The following is an 11871-nucleotide window of genomic DNA, read 5'->3' as shown; positions in this document are numbered from 1 at the left end:
CCCTGGAGGTAGCTGAAAGGATGATAGGTGTCCCTGGAGGTGGCTGAAAGGATGATAGGTGTCCCTGGAGGTGGCTGAAAAGATGATCGGTGTCCCTGGAGGTGGCTGAAAAGATGATAGGTGTCCCTGGAGGTGGCTGAAAGGATGATAGGTGTCCCTGGAGGTAGCTGAAAGGATGATAGGTGTCCCTGGAGGTAACTGAAAGGATGATAGGTGTCCCTGGAGGTAGCTGAAAGGATGATAGGTGTCCCTGGAGGTGGCTGAAAGGATGATAGGTGTCCCTGGAGGTGGCTGAAAAGATGATCGGTGTCCCTGGAGGTGGCTGAAAAGATGATAGGTGTCCCTGGAGGTGGCTGAAAGGATGATAGGTGTCCCTGGAGGTGGCTGAAAAGATGATCGGTGTCCCTGGAGGTGGCTGAAAAGATGATAGGTGTCCCTGGAGGTGGCTGAAAGGATGATAGGTGTCCCTGGAGGTGGCTGAAAGGATGATAGGTGTCCCTGGAGGTGGCTGAAAGGATGATAGGTGTCCCTGGAGGTGGCTGAAAGGATGATAGGTGTCCCTGGAGGTAACTGAAAGGATGATAGGTGTCCCTGGAGGTAACTGAAAGGATGATAGGTGTCCCTGGAGGTAACTGAAAGGATGATAGGTGTCCCTGGAGGTAGCTGAAAGGATGATAGGTGTCCCTGGAGGTGGCTGAAAGGATGATAGGTGTCCCTGGAGGTGGCTGAAAGGATGATAGGTGTCCCTGGAGGTAACTGAAAGGATGATAGGTGTCCCTGGAGGTAACTGAAAGGATGATAGGTGTCCCTGGAGGTAGCTGAAATGATGATAGGTGTCCCTGGAGGTAGCTGAAAGGATGATAGGTGTCCCTGGAGGTGGCTGAAACGATGATAGGTGTCCCTGGAGGTGGCTGAAAGGATGATACGTGTCCCTGGAGGTGGCTGAAAGGATGATAGGTGTCCCTGGAGATGGCTGAAAGGCTGATAGGTGTCACTGGAGGTGGCTGAAAGGATGATAGGTGTCCCTGGAGGTAGCTGAAAGGATGATAGGTGTCCCTGGAGGTGGCTGAAAGGATGATAGGTGTCCCTGGAGGTAACTGAAAGGATGATAGGTGTCCCTGGAGGTAACAGAAAGGATGATAGGTGTCCCTGGAGGTGGCTGAAAGGATGATAGGTGTCCCTGGAGGTAACTGAAAGGATGATAGGTGTCCCTGGAGGTGGCTGAAAGGATGATAGGTGTCCCTGGAGGTAGCTGAAAGGATGATAGGTGTCCCTGGAGGTGGCTGAAAGGATGATAGGTGTCCCTGGAGGTAACTGAAAGGATGATAGGTGTCCCTGGAGGTAACAATAAGGATGATAGGTGTCCCTGGAGGTGGCTGAAAGGATGATAGGTGTCCCTGGAGGTAACTGAAAGGATGATAGGTGTCCCTGGAGATGGCTGAAAGGATGATAGGTGTCCCTGGAGGTGGCTGAAAGGATGATAGGTGTCCCTGGAGGTAACTGAAAGGATGATAGGTGTCCCTGGAGATGGCTGAAAGGATGATAGGTGTCCCTGGAGGTAACTGAAAGGATGATAGATGTCCCTGGAGGTGGCTGAAAGGATGATAGGTGTCCCTGGAGGTAGCTGAAAGGATGATAGGTGTCCCTGGAGGTAGCTGAAAGGATGATAGGTGTCCCTGGAGGTAACTGAAAGGATGATAGGTGTCCCTGGAGGTAGCTGAAAGGATGATAGGTGTCCCTGGAGGTGGCTGAAAGGATGATAGGTGTCCCTGGAGGTAGCTGAAAGGATGATAGGTGTCCCTGGAGGTAACTGAAAGGATGATAGGTGTCCCTGGAGGTAGCTGAAAGGATGATAGGTGTCCCTGGAGGTAGCTGAAAGGATGATAGGTGTCCCTGGAGGTGGCTGAAAGGATGATAGGTGTCCCTGGAGGTGGCTGAAAGGATGATAGGTGTCCCTGGAGGTGGCGGAAAGGATGATAGGTGTCCCTGGAGATTGCTGAAAGGATGATAGGTGTCCCTGGAGGTGGCTGAAAGGATGATAGGTGTCCCTGGAGGTGGCTGAAAGGATGATAGGTGTCCCTGGAGGTAACTGAAAGGATGATAGGTGTCCCTGGAGGTGGCTGAAAGGATGATAGGTGTCCCTGGAGGTAGCTGAAAGGATGATAGGTGTCCCTGGAGGTAGCTGAAAGGATGATAGGTGTCCCTGGAGGTAACTGAAAGGATGATAGGTGTCCCTGGAGGTAGCTGAAAGGATGATAGGTGTCCCTGGAGGTAGCTGAAAGGATGATAGGTGTCCCTGGAGGTAGCTGAAAGGATGATAGGTGTCCCTGGAGGTGGCTGAAAGGATGATAGGTGTCCCTGGAGGTAACTGAAAGGATGATAGGTGTCCCTGGAGGTGGCTGAAAGGATGATAGGTGTCCCTGGAGGTAGCTGAAAGGATGATAGGTGTCCCTGGAGGTGGATGAAATGATGATAGGTGTCCCTGGAGGTAGCTGAAAGGATGATAGGTGTCCCTGGAGGTGGCTGAAAGGATGATAGGTGTCCCTGGAGGTGGCTGAAAGGATGATAGGTGTCCCTGGAGGTAGCTGAAAGGATGATAGGTGTCCCTGGAGGTCGCTGAAAGGATGATAGGTGTCCCTGGAGATGGCTGAAAGGATGATAGGTGTCCCTGGAGATGGCTGAAAGGATGATAGGTGTCCCTGGAAGTGGCTGAAAGGATGATAGGTGTCCCTGGAGGTAACTGAAAGGATGATAGGTGTCCCTGGAGGTAACTGAAAGGATGATAGGTGTCCCTGGAGGTAGCTGAAAGGATGATAGGTGTCCCTGGAGGTGGCTGAAAGGATGATAGGTGTCCCTGGAGGTAGCTGAAAGGATGATAGGTGTTCCTGTAGGTGGCTGAAAGGATGATAGGTGTCCCTGGAGGTAGCTGAAAGGATGATAGGTGTCCCTGGAGGTAGCTGAAAGGATGATAGGTGTCCCTGGAGGTAGCTGAAAGGATGATAGGTGTCCCTGGAGGTGGCTGAAAGGATGATAGGTGTCCCTGGAGGTAACTGAAAGGATGATAGGTGTCCCTGGAGGTGGCTGAAAGGATGATAGGTGTCCCTGGAGGTAGCTGAAAGGATGATAGGTGTCCCTGGAGGTGGATGAAATGATGATAGGTGTCCCTGGAGGTAGCTGAAAGGATGTTAGGTGTCCCTGGAGGTAGCTGAAAGGATGATAGGTGTCCCTGGAGGTGGCTGAAAGGATGATAGGTGTCCCTGGAGGTGGCTGAAAGGATGATAGGTGTCCCTGGAGGTAGCTGAAAGGATGATAGGTGTCCCTGGAGGTCGCTGAAAGGATGATAGGTGTCCCTGGAGATTGCTGAAAGGATGATAGGTGTCCCTGGAGATGGCTGAAAGGATGATAGGTGTCCCTGGAGGTGGCTGAAAGGATGATAGGTGTCCCTGGAGGTAACTGAAAGGATGATAGGTGTCCCTGGAGGTAACTGAAAGGATGATAGGTGTCCCTGGAGGTAGCTGAAAGGATGATAGGTGTCCCTGGAGGTGGCTGAAAGGATGATAGGTGTCCCTGGAGGTAGCTGAAAGGATGATAGGTGTTCCTGTAGGTGGCTGAAAGGATGATAGGTGTCCCTGCAGGTAGCTGAAAGGATGATAGGTGTCCCTGGAGGTGGCTGAAAGGATGATAGGTGTCCCTGGAGGTAGCTGAAAGGATGATAGGTGTCCCTGGAGGTGGCTGAAAGGATGATAGGTGTCCCTGGAGATGGCTGAAATGATGATAGGTGTCCCTGGAGGTAGCTGAAAGGATGATAGGTGTCCCTGGAGGTAGCTGAAAGGATGATAGGTGTCCCTGGAGGTGGCTGAAAGGATGATAGGTGTCCCTGGAGGTGGCTGAAAGGATGATAGGTATCCCTGGAGGTGGCTGAAAGGATGATAGGTGTCCCTGGAGGTGGCTGAAAGGATGATAGGTGTCCCTGGAGGTAGCTGAAAGGATGATAGGTGTCCCTGGAGGTGGCTGAAAGGATGATAGGTGTCCCTGGAGGTGGCTGAAAGGATGATAGGTGTCCCTGGAGGTAGCTGAAAGGATGATAGGTGTCCCTGGAGGTAACTGAAAGGATGATAGGTGTCCCTGGAGGTGGCTGAAAGGATGATAGGTGTTCCTGGAGGTAACTGAAAGGATGATAGGTGTCCCTGGAGGTAACTGAAAGGATGATAGGTGTCCCTGGAGGTAGCTGAAAGGATGATCGGTGTTCCTGGAGGTGGCTGAAAGGATGATCGGTGTTCCTGGAGGTGGCTGAAAGGATGATAGGTGTCCCTGGAGGTAGCTGAAAGGATGATAGGTGTCCCTGGAGGTGGCTGAAAGGATGATAGGTGTCCCTGGAGGTAGCTGAAAGGATGATAGGTGTCCCTGGAGGTGGCTGAAATGATGATAGGTGTCCCTGGAGGTGGCTGAAAGGATGATAGGTGTCCCTGGAGGTAGCTGAAAGGATGATAGGTGTCCCTGGAGGTAGCTGAAAGGATGATAGGTGTCCCTGGAGGTGGCTGAAATGATGATAGGTGTCCCTGGAGGTGGCTGAAAGGATGATAGGTGTCCCTGGAGGTAACTGAAAGGATGATAGGTGTCCCTGGAGGTAACTGAAAGGATGATAGGTGTCCCTGGAGGTGGCTGAAATGATGATAGGTGTCCCTGGAGGTAGCTGAAAGGATGATAGGTGTCCCTGGAGGTGGCTGAAATGATGATAGGTGTCCCTGGAGGTGGCTGAAAGGATGATAGGTGTCCCTGGAGGTAACTGAAAGGATGATAGGTGTCCCTGGAGGTGGCTGAAAGGATGATAGGTGTCCCTGGAGGTAGCTGAAAGGATGATAGGTGTCCCTGGAGGTAGCTGAAAGGATGATCGGTGTTCTTGTAGAATTGTAGTTAGGTTATGCTAGCTAAATTAAAAGTCCATGATAGAATGATAATATTAACATAAGAACAATTGTTAATCAAGTTTATTGTACTGATATTGGCCCAGTTACATGTTTAATAATCTATTAAAGAGAAATATACATATTATTCCTATTCTAAAATGAATTAAATTGTTTTTTTCCCTCATCAATCTACACAATGATGATGAAGCAAAAAATTATTTTTTAGACATTTCTGCCAATTTATAAAAAATAAAAAACTGAAATATGACATTTACATAAGTATTCAGACCCTTTACTCAGTACTTTGTTGAAGCACCTTTGGCAGTGATTACAGCCTCGAGTCTTCTTGGGTATGACGCTACAAGCTTGGCACACCTGTATTTGGGGAGTTTCTCCCATTCTTCTCTGCAGATCCTCTCAAGCTCAGTCAGATTGGATGGGGAGCGTCGCTGCACAGCTATTTTCAGGTCTCTCCAGAGATGTTTGACCGGGTTCAAGTCCGGGCTCTGGCTGGGCCACTCAATGACATTCAGAGACTTGTCCCAAAGCCACTCCAACGTTGTCTTGGCTCTGTGATTAGGGTCGTTGTCCTTTTGAAAGGTGAACCTTCGCCCCAGTCTGAGGTCCTGAGCACTCTGGAGCAGGTTTTCATCAAGAATCTCTCTGTACTTTGCTCCATTCATCTTTCTCTCAATCCTGACTAGTCTCCCAGACCCTGCCGCTGAAAAGCACCCCCACATCATGATGCTGCCACCAACATGCTTCACTGTAGGGATGGTGCCAGGTTTCGTCCAGACGTGACGCTTCGAATTCAGGCCAAAGAGTTCAATCTTGGTTTCATCAGACCACAAAATCTTGTTTCTCATGGTCTGAGAGTCTTTAGGTGCCTTTTGGCAAACTCCAAGCGGGCTGTCATGTGCCTTTTACTGAGGAGTGGCTTCCGTCTGGCCACTCTAACATTAAGGCCTGATTGGTGGAGTGCTGCAGAGATGGTTGTCCTTCTGGAAGGTTCTCCCATCTCCACAGAGGAACTCTGGAGCTCTGTCAGAGTGACCATCGAGTTCATCGTCACCTCCCTGACCAAGGCCCTTCTCCCCCAATTGCTCAGTTTGGCCAGGCGGCCAGCACTAGGAAAAGTCTTGGAGGTTCCAAACATCTTCCATTGAAGAATGATGAGGCCACTGTGTTCTTGGGGACCTTCAATGCTGCAGAAATTGTGTCTTGACACAATCCTGTCTCGGAGCTCTACGGACAATTCCTTCAACCTCATGGCTTGGTTTTTGATCTGACATGCACTGTCAACTATGGGACCTTTATATAGACAGGTGTGTGCCTTTCCAAATCATGTCCAATCAAATAATTTACCACAGGTGGACTCCAATCAAGTTGTAGACACATCTCAAGGATGATCAATGGAAACAGGATGCTCCTGAGCTTAATTTCGGGTAGCCTTCCACAAGCTTCCCACAATAAGTTGGGTGAATTTTGGCCCATTCCACCTGACAGAGCTGGTGTAACTGAGTCAGGTTTGTAGGCCTCCTTGCTCGCACACACTTTTTCAGTTCTGCCCATATATTTTCTATAGGATTGAGGTCAGGGCTTTGTGATGGCCACTCCAATACCTTGACTTTGTTGTCCTTAAGCCATTTTGCCACAATTTTGGAAGTATGCTTGGGGTCATTGTCCATTTGGAAGACCCATTTGCGACCAAGCTTTAACTTCCTGACTGATGTCTTGAGATGTTGCTTCAATACATCCACATAATTTTCCTTCCTCATGATGCCATCTATTTTGTGAAGTGCACCAGTCCCTCCAGCTGCAAAGCACCCCCACAGCATGATGCTGCCACCCCCGTGCTTCACGGTTGGGATGGTGTTCTTCGGCTTGCAAGCAACCCCCTTTTTCCTCCAAACATAACGATGGTCATTATGGCCAAAAAGTTATATTTTTGTTTCATCAGACAAGAGGACATTTCTCCAAAAAGTACGATCTTTGTCCCCAAGTGCAGTTGCAAACCGTAGTCTGGCTTTTTTATGGCGGTTTTGGAGCAGTGGCTTCTTCCTTGCTGAGCGGCCTTTCAGGTTATGTCGATATAGGACTTGTTTTACTGTGGATATAGATACTTTTGTACCTGTTTCCTCCAGCATCTTCACAAGGTCCTTTGCTGTTGTTCTGGGATTGATTTGCACTTTTCGCACCAAAGTACATTCATCTCTAGGAGACAGAACGCGTCTCCTTCCTGAGTGGTATGACGGCTGTGTGGTCCCATGGTGTTTATTCTTGCATACTATTGTTTGTACAGATGAACGTGGTACCTTCAGGCGTTTGGAAATTGCTCCCAAGGATGAACCAGACTTGTGGAGGTGTACAATTTTTTTCTGAGGTCTTGGCTGTTTAATTTTTTATTTTCCCATTATGTCAAGCAAAGAGGCACTGAGTTTGAAGGTAGGCCTTGAAATACATCCACAGGTACACCTCCAATTGACTCAAATGATGTCAATTAGCCTATCAGAAGCTTCTAAAGCCATGACATCATTTTCTGGAATTTTCCAAGCTGTTTAAAGGCACAGTCAACTTAGTGTATGTAAACTTCTGACCCACTGGAATTGTGATACAGTGAATTATAAGTGAAATAATCTGTCTGTAAACAATTGTTGGAAAAATTACTTGTGTCATGCACAAAGTAGATGTCCTAACCGACTTGCCAAAACTATAGTTTATTAACAAGACATTTGTGGAGTGGTTGAAAAACAAGTTTTAGTGACTCCAACCTAAGTGTATGTAAACTTCCGACTTCAACTGTATGTAAATAAGATATTTATGTTTTTTATTTGCAATACATTGGTAAACATTCTAAAAACCTGTTTTCGCTTTGTCATTATGTGGTATTGTGTGTAGATTGATGAGATTTTTATTTTATTTAATCCATTTTAGAATAAGGCTGTAACGTAACAAAATGTGGAAAAAGTCAAGGGGTCTGAATACCTTCAGAATGCACTGTAAATACAAAAGTATGTGGACATCCCTTCAAATTAGTGAATTTGGCTATTTCAGCCACACCCATTGCTGAGAGGTTTATTAAATAGAGCACACGGCCATGCAATCTCCTTAGACAAACAGTGGCAGTAGAATGGTGTTACTGAAGAGCTCAGTGACTTTCAACGTGGCACCGTCACAGGATGCCACCTTTCCAACAATTTCTGCCCTGGTAGAGCTGCCCCGGTCAACTGTAAGTGCTGTTATTGTGAAGTGGAAACGTCTAGGAGCAACAACGGCTCAGCCAATAAAAATCGTCTGTCCTTGGTTGCAACACTCACTACCGAGTTCCAAAATGACTCTGGAAGCAACGGCAGGACAAGAACTGTTCATCGGGAGCTTCATGAAATGGGTTTAAATGGCAGAGCAGCCGCACACAAGCCTAATATCACCATGCGCAATGCCTGCATGAGGGATACTGCATGAGGGATACTGCATGAGGGATACTGCATGAGGGATACTCCATTCAAACATGTGAGTCCCTCATGCATTTTACATTCACAAGTTTAATGGAGTATCCCTCATGCACTTTACATTCACAGGTTTGAATGGAGTATCCCTCATGCAGTTTACATTCACATGTTTGAATGGAGTATCCCTCATGCAGTTTACATTCACATGTTTGAATGGAGTATCCCTCATGCAGTTTACATTCACATGTTTGAATGGAGTATCCCTCATGCAGTTTACATTCACATGTTTGAATGGAGTATCCCTCATGCAGTTTACATTCACATGTTTGAATGGAGTATCCCTCATGCCGTTTACATTCACAGGTTTGAATGGAGTGTCCCTGTTACGAACCCTGTGGCTTTAAACGTCTAGGGTGCATGAACTATACACCACAGAACTATAAAACATTGTTGAGCATCCACACTAGAGAAAGATGTATCATTCTACAGTCCTACACCTGTCAATCAACTGATCAACGCATCCTACAGCACACTGTCTATTAATAAGGTGGTAACACAAGACCATGAGGTCTCTAACCCACAGATACTGGTTCAGACCATGAGGTCTCTAACCCACAGATACTGGTTCAGACCATGAGGTCTCTAACCCACAGATACTGGTTCAGACCATGAGGTCTCTAACCCACAGATACTGGTTCAGACCATGAGGTCTCTAACCCACAGATACTGGTTCAGACCATCCATGAGGTCTCTAACCCACAGATACTGGTTCAGACCATCCATGAGGTCTCTAACCCACAGATACTGGTTCAGACCATGAGGTCTCTAACCCACAGATACTGGTTCAGACCATGAGGTCTCTAACCCACAGATACTGGTTCAGACCATGAGGTCTCTAACCCACAGATACTGGTTCAGACCATGAGGGTCTCTAACCCACAGATACTGGTTCAGACCATGAGGTCTCTAACCCACAGATACTGGTTCAGACCATGAGGTCTCTAACCCACAGATACTGGTTCAGACCATGAGGTCTCTAACCACCACAGATACTGGTTCAGACCATGAGGTCTCTAACCCACAGATACTGGTTCAGACCATGAGGTCTCTAACCCACAGATACTGGTTCAGACCATGAGGTCTCTAACCCACAGATACTGGTTCAGACCATGAGGTCTCTAACCCACAGATACTGGTTCAGACCATGAGGTCTCTAACCCACAGATACTGGTTCAGACCATGAGGTCTCTAACCCACAGATACTGGTTCAGACCATTCATTGCTTTCAGGGTTGTCATAGTGACAACAGCAAATAACACTTCAATGTAAATGTATGCCTAATGAAATATAATAGACTACAGTAACTCGTATTTAAAATGTAGCAATTAAACAGCAAACACTGTTTAGCCTGTTCATCTCTTACAGCATGTCATTGTCTCATTGCTCAAGTGGTTTCCATGTTTCTAATGGTTGTCAATTCCTTTGGGTCTTATTTTTCCCTGTGCTCATCTCTCTGTCCTGTGCAACTATTTGCAATACATCAGTGCAACAATGTTATCATAATCGGACAAAAGTGATCATACCAATGCAATTACTCTCCTTGACTCTCCTCGACATGCTGTAGGCCTGTTAACATTCAGCAATTAACAAGAGCTTCTTTCTGCTTCTTTCCCCGAATAGGCTATTAGGCCTAGTATAAAACACAGGCTATTAGGCCTAGTATAAAACACAGGCTATTAGGCCTAGTATAAAACACAGGCTATTAGGCCTAGTATAAAACACAGGCTATTAGGCCTAGTACAAAACACAGGCTATTAGGCCTAGTATAAAACACAGGCTATTAGGCCTAGTATAAAACACAGGCTATTAGGCCTAGTATAAAACACAGGCTATTAGGCCTAGTATAAAACACACGCTATTAGGCCTAGTATAAAACACAGGCTATTAGGCCTAGTATAAAACACAGGCTATTAGGCCTAGTATAAAACACAGGCTATTAGTCCTAGTATAAAACACAGGCTATTAGGCCTAGTATAAAACACAGGCTATTAGGCCTAGTATAAAACACAGGCTATTAGGCCTAGTATAAAACACAGGCTATTAGGCCTAGTATAAAACACAGGCTATTAGGCCTAGTATAAAACACAGGCTATTAGGCCTAGTATAAAACACAGGCTATTAGGCCTAGTATAAAACACAGGCTATTAGGCCTAGTATAAAACACAGGCTATTAGGCCTAGTATAAAACACAGGCTATTAGGCCTAGTATAAAACACAGGCTATTAGGCCTAGTATAAAACACAGGCTATTAGGGCCTAGTATAAAACACAGGCTATTAGGCCTAGTATAAAACACAGGCTATTAGGCCTAGTATAAAACACAGGCTATTAGGCCTAGTATAAAACACAGGCTATTAGGCCTAGTATAAAACACAGGCTATTAGGCCTAGTATAAAACACAGGCTATTAGGCCTAGTATAAAACACAGGCTATTAGGCCTAGTATAAAACACAGGCTATTAGGCCTAGTATAAAACACAGGCTATTAGGCCTAGTATAAAACACAGGCTATTAGGCCTAGTATAAAACACAGGCTATTAGGCCTAGTATAAAACACAGGCTATTGGCCTAGTATAAAACACAGGCTATTAGGCCTAGTATAAAACACAGGCTATTAGGCCTAGTATAAAACACAGGCTATTAGGCCTAGTATAAAACACAGGCTATTAGGCCTAGTATAAAACACAGGCTATTAGGCCTAGTATAAAACACAGGCTATTAGGCCTAGTATAAAACACAGGCTATTAGGCCTAGTATAAAACACAGGCTATTAGGCCTAGTATAAAACACAGGCTATTAGGCCTAGTATAAAACACAGGCTATTAGGCCTAGTATAAAACACAGGCTATTAGGCCTAGTATAAAACACAGGCTATTAGGCCTATTAGTATAAAACACGATCAAAATAAATGTCCTATAGCTTTTGTAGCCTACAGCTTTTCCTGGGATTTCACGAGAAGAGGAAGGGCCTATAGCGGAGAGGCTTGTGTAGCCTGTTGGCACGGGAACAGCTGGAAGAGAGAGGCTAGTGATGTGTAGCCGAGGTAAGAAGCTAAATATTAGCTAGAATTAGGCCTTTCGTTAGCTAAATACTAGGGCTGTAGGCTAAAAGTGCATTAAGAGATTATGAAATGGCAGATCTGTCCTCGAGGCTGCACTCTACGGTCCCCGGGCATGCAAAGCTCCACCATTGATTAGGCCTACGTTTTTAGACAATAAAATTAGTATACCTGGAATGTATTATTGTTATCAAGTGAATACAATGACCGTCCATAGACTGTAAACAGTAGTGATGTAGGCTAATTTGAACAACAGCTCCTGGCTTATTTCATGCTGAAGTAACTGCACAGGCCAACAGCCTGATCATAGAACCATCAGGATCAGTTTAGAAGGTCCAGAAAGGTCCAGTGCATTCGGAAAGTATTCAGACCCCTTTTTACACATTTTGTTACATTACA

This window comes from Coregonus clupeaformis, chromosome 34 (assembly GCF_020615455.1).
Source record: "Coregonus clupeaformis isolate EN_2021a chromosome 34, ASM2061545v1, whole genome shotgun sequence".
NCBI lineage: Eukaryota > Metazoa > Chordata > Actinopteri > Salmoniformes > Salmonidae > Coregonus > Coregonus clupeaformis.
The sequence above is the reverse complement of the archived record's forward strand: the minus strand, read 5'-3'. Positions refer to the sequence as shown.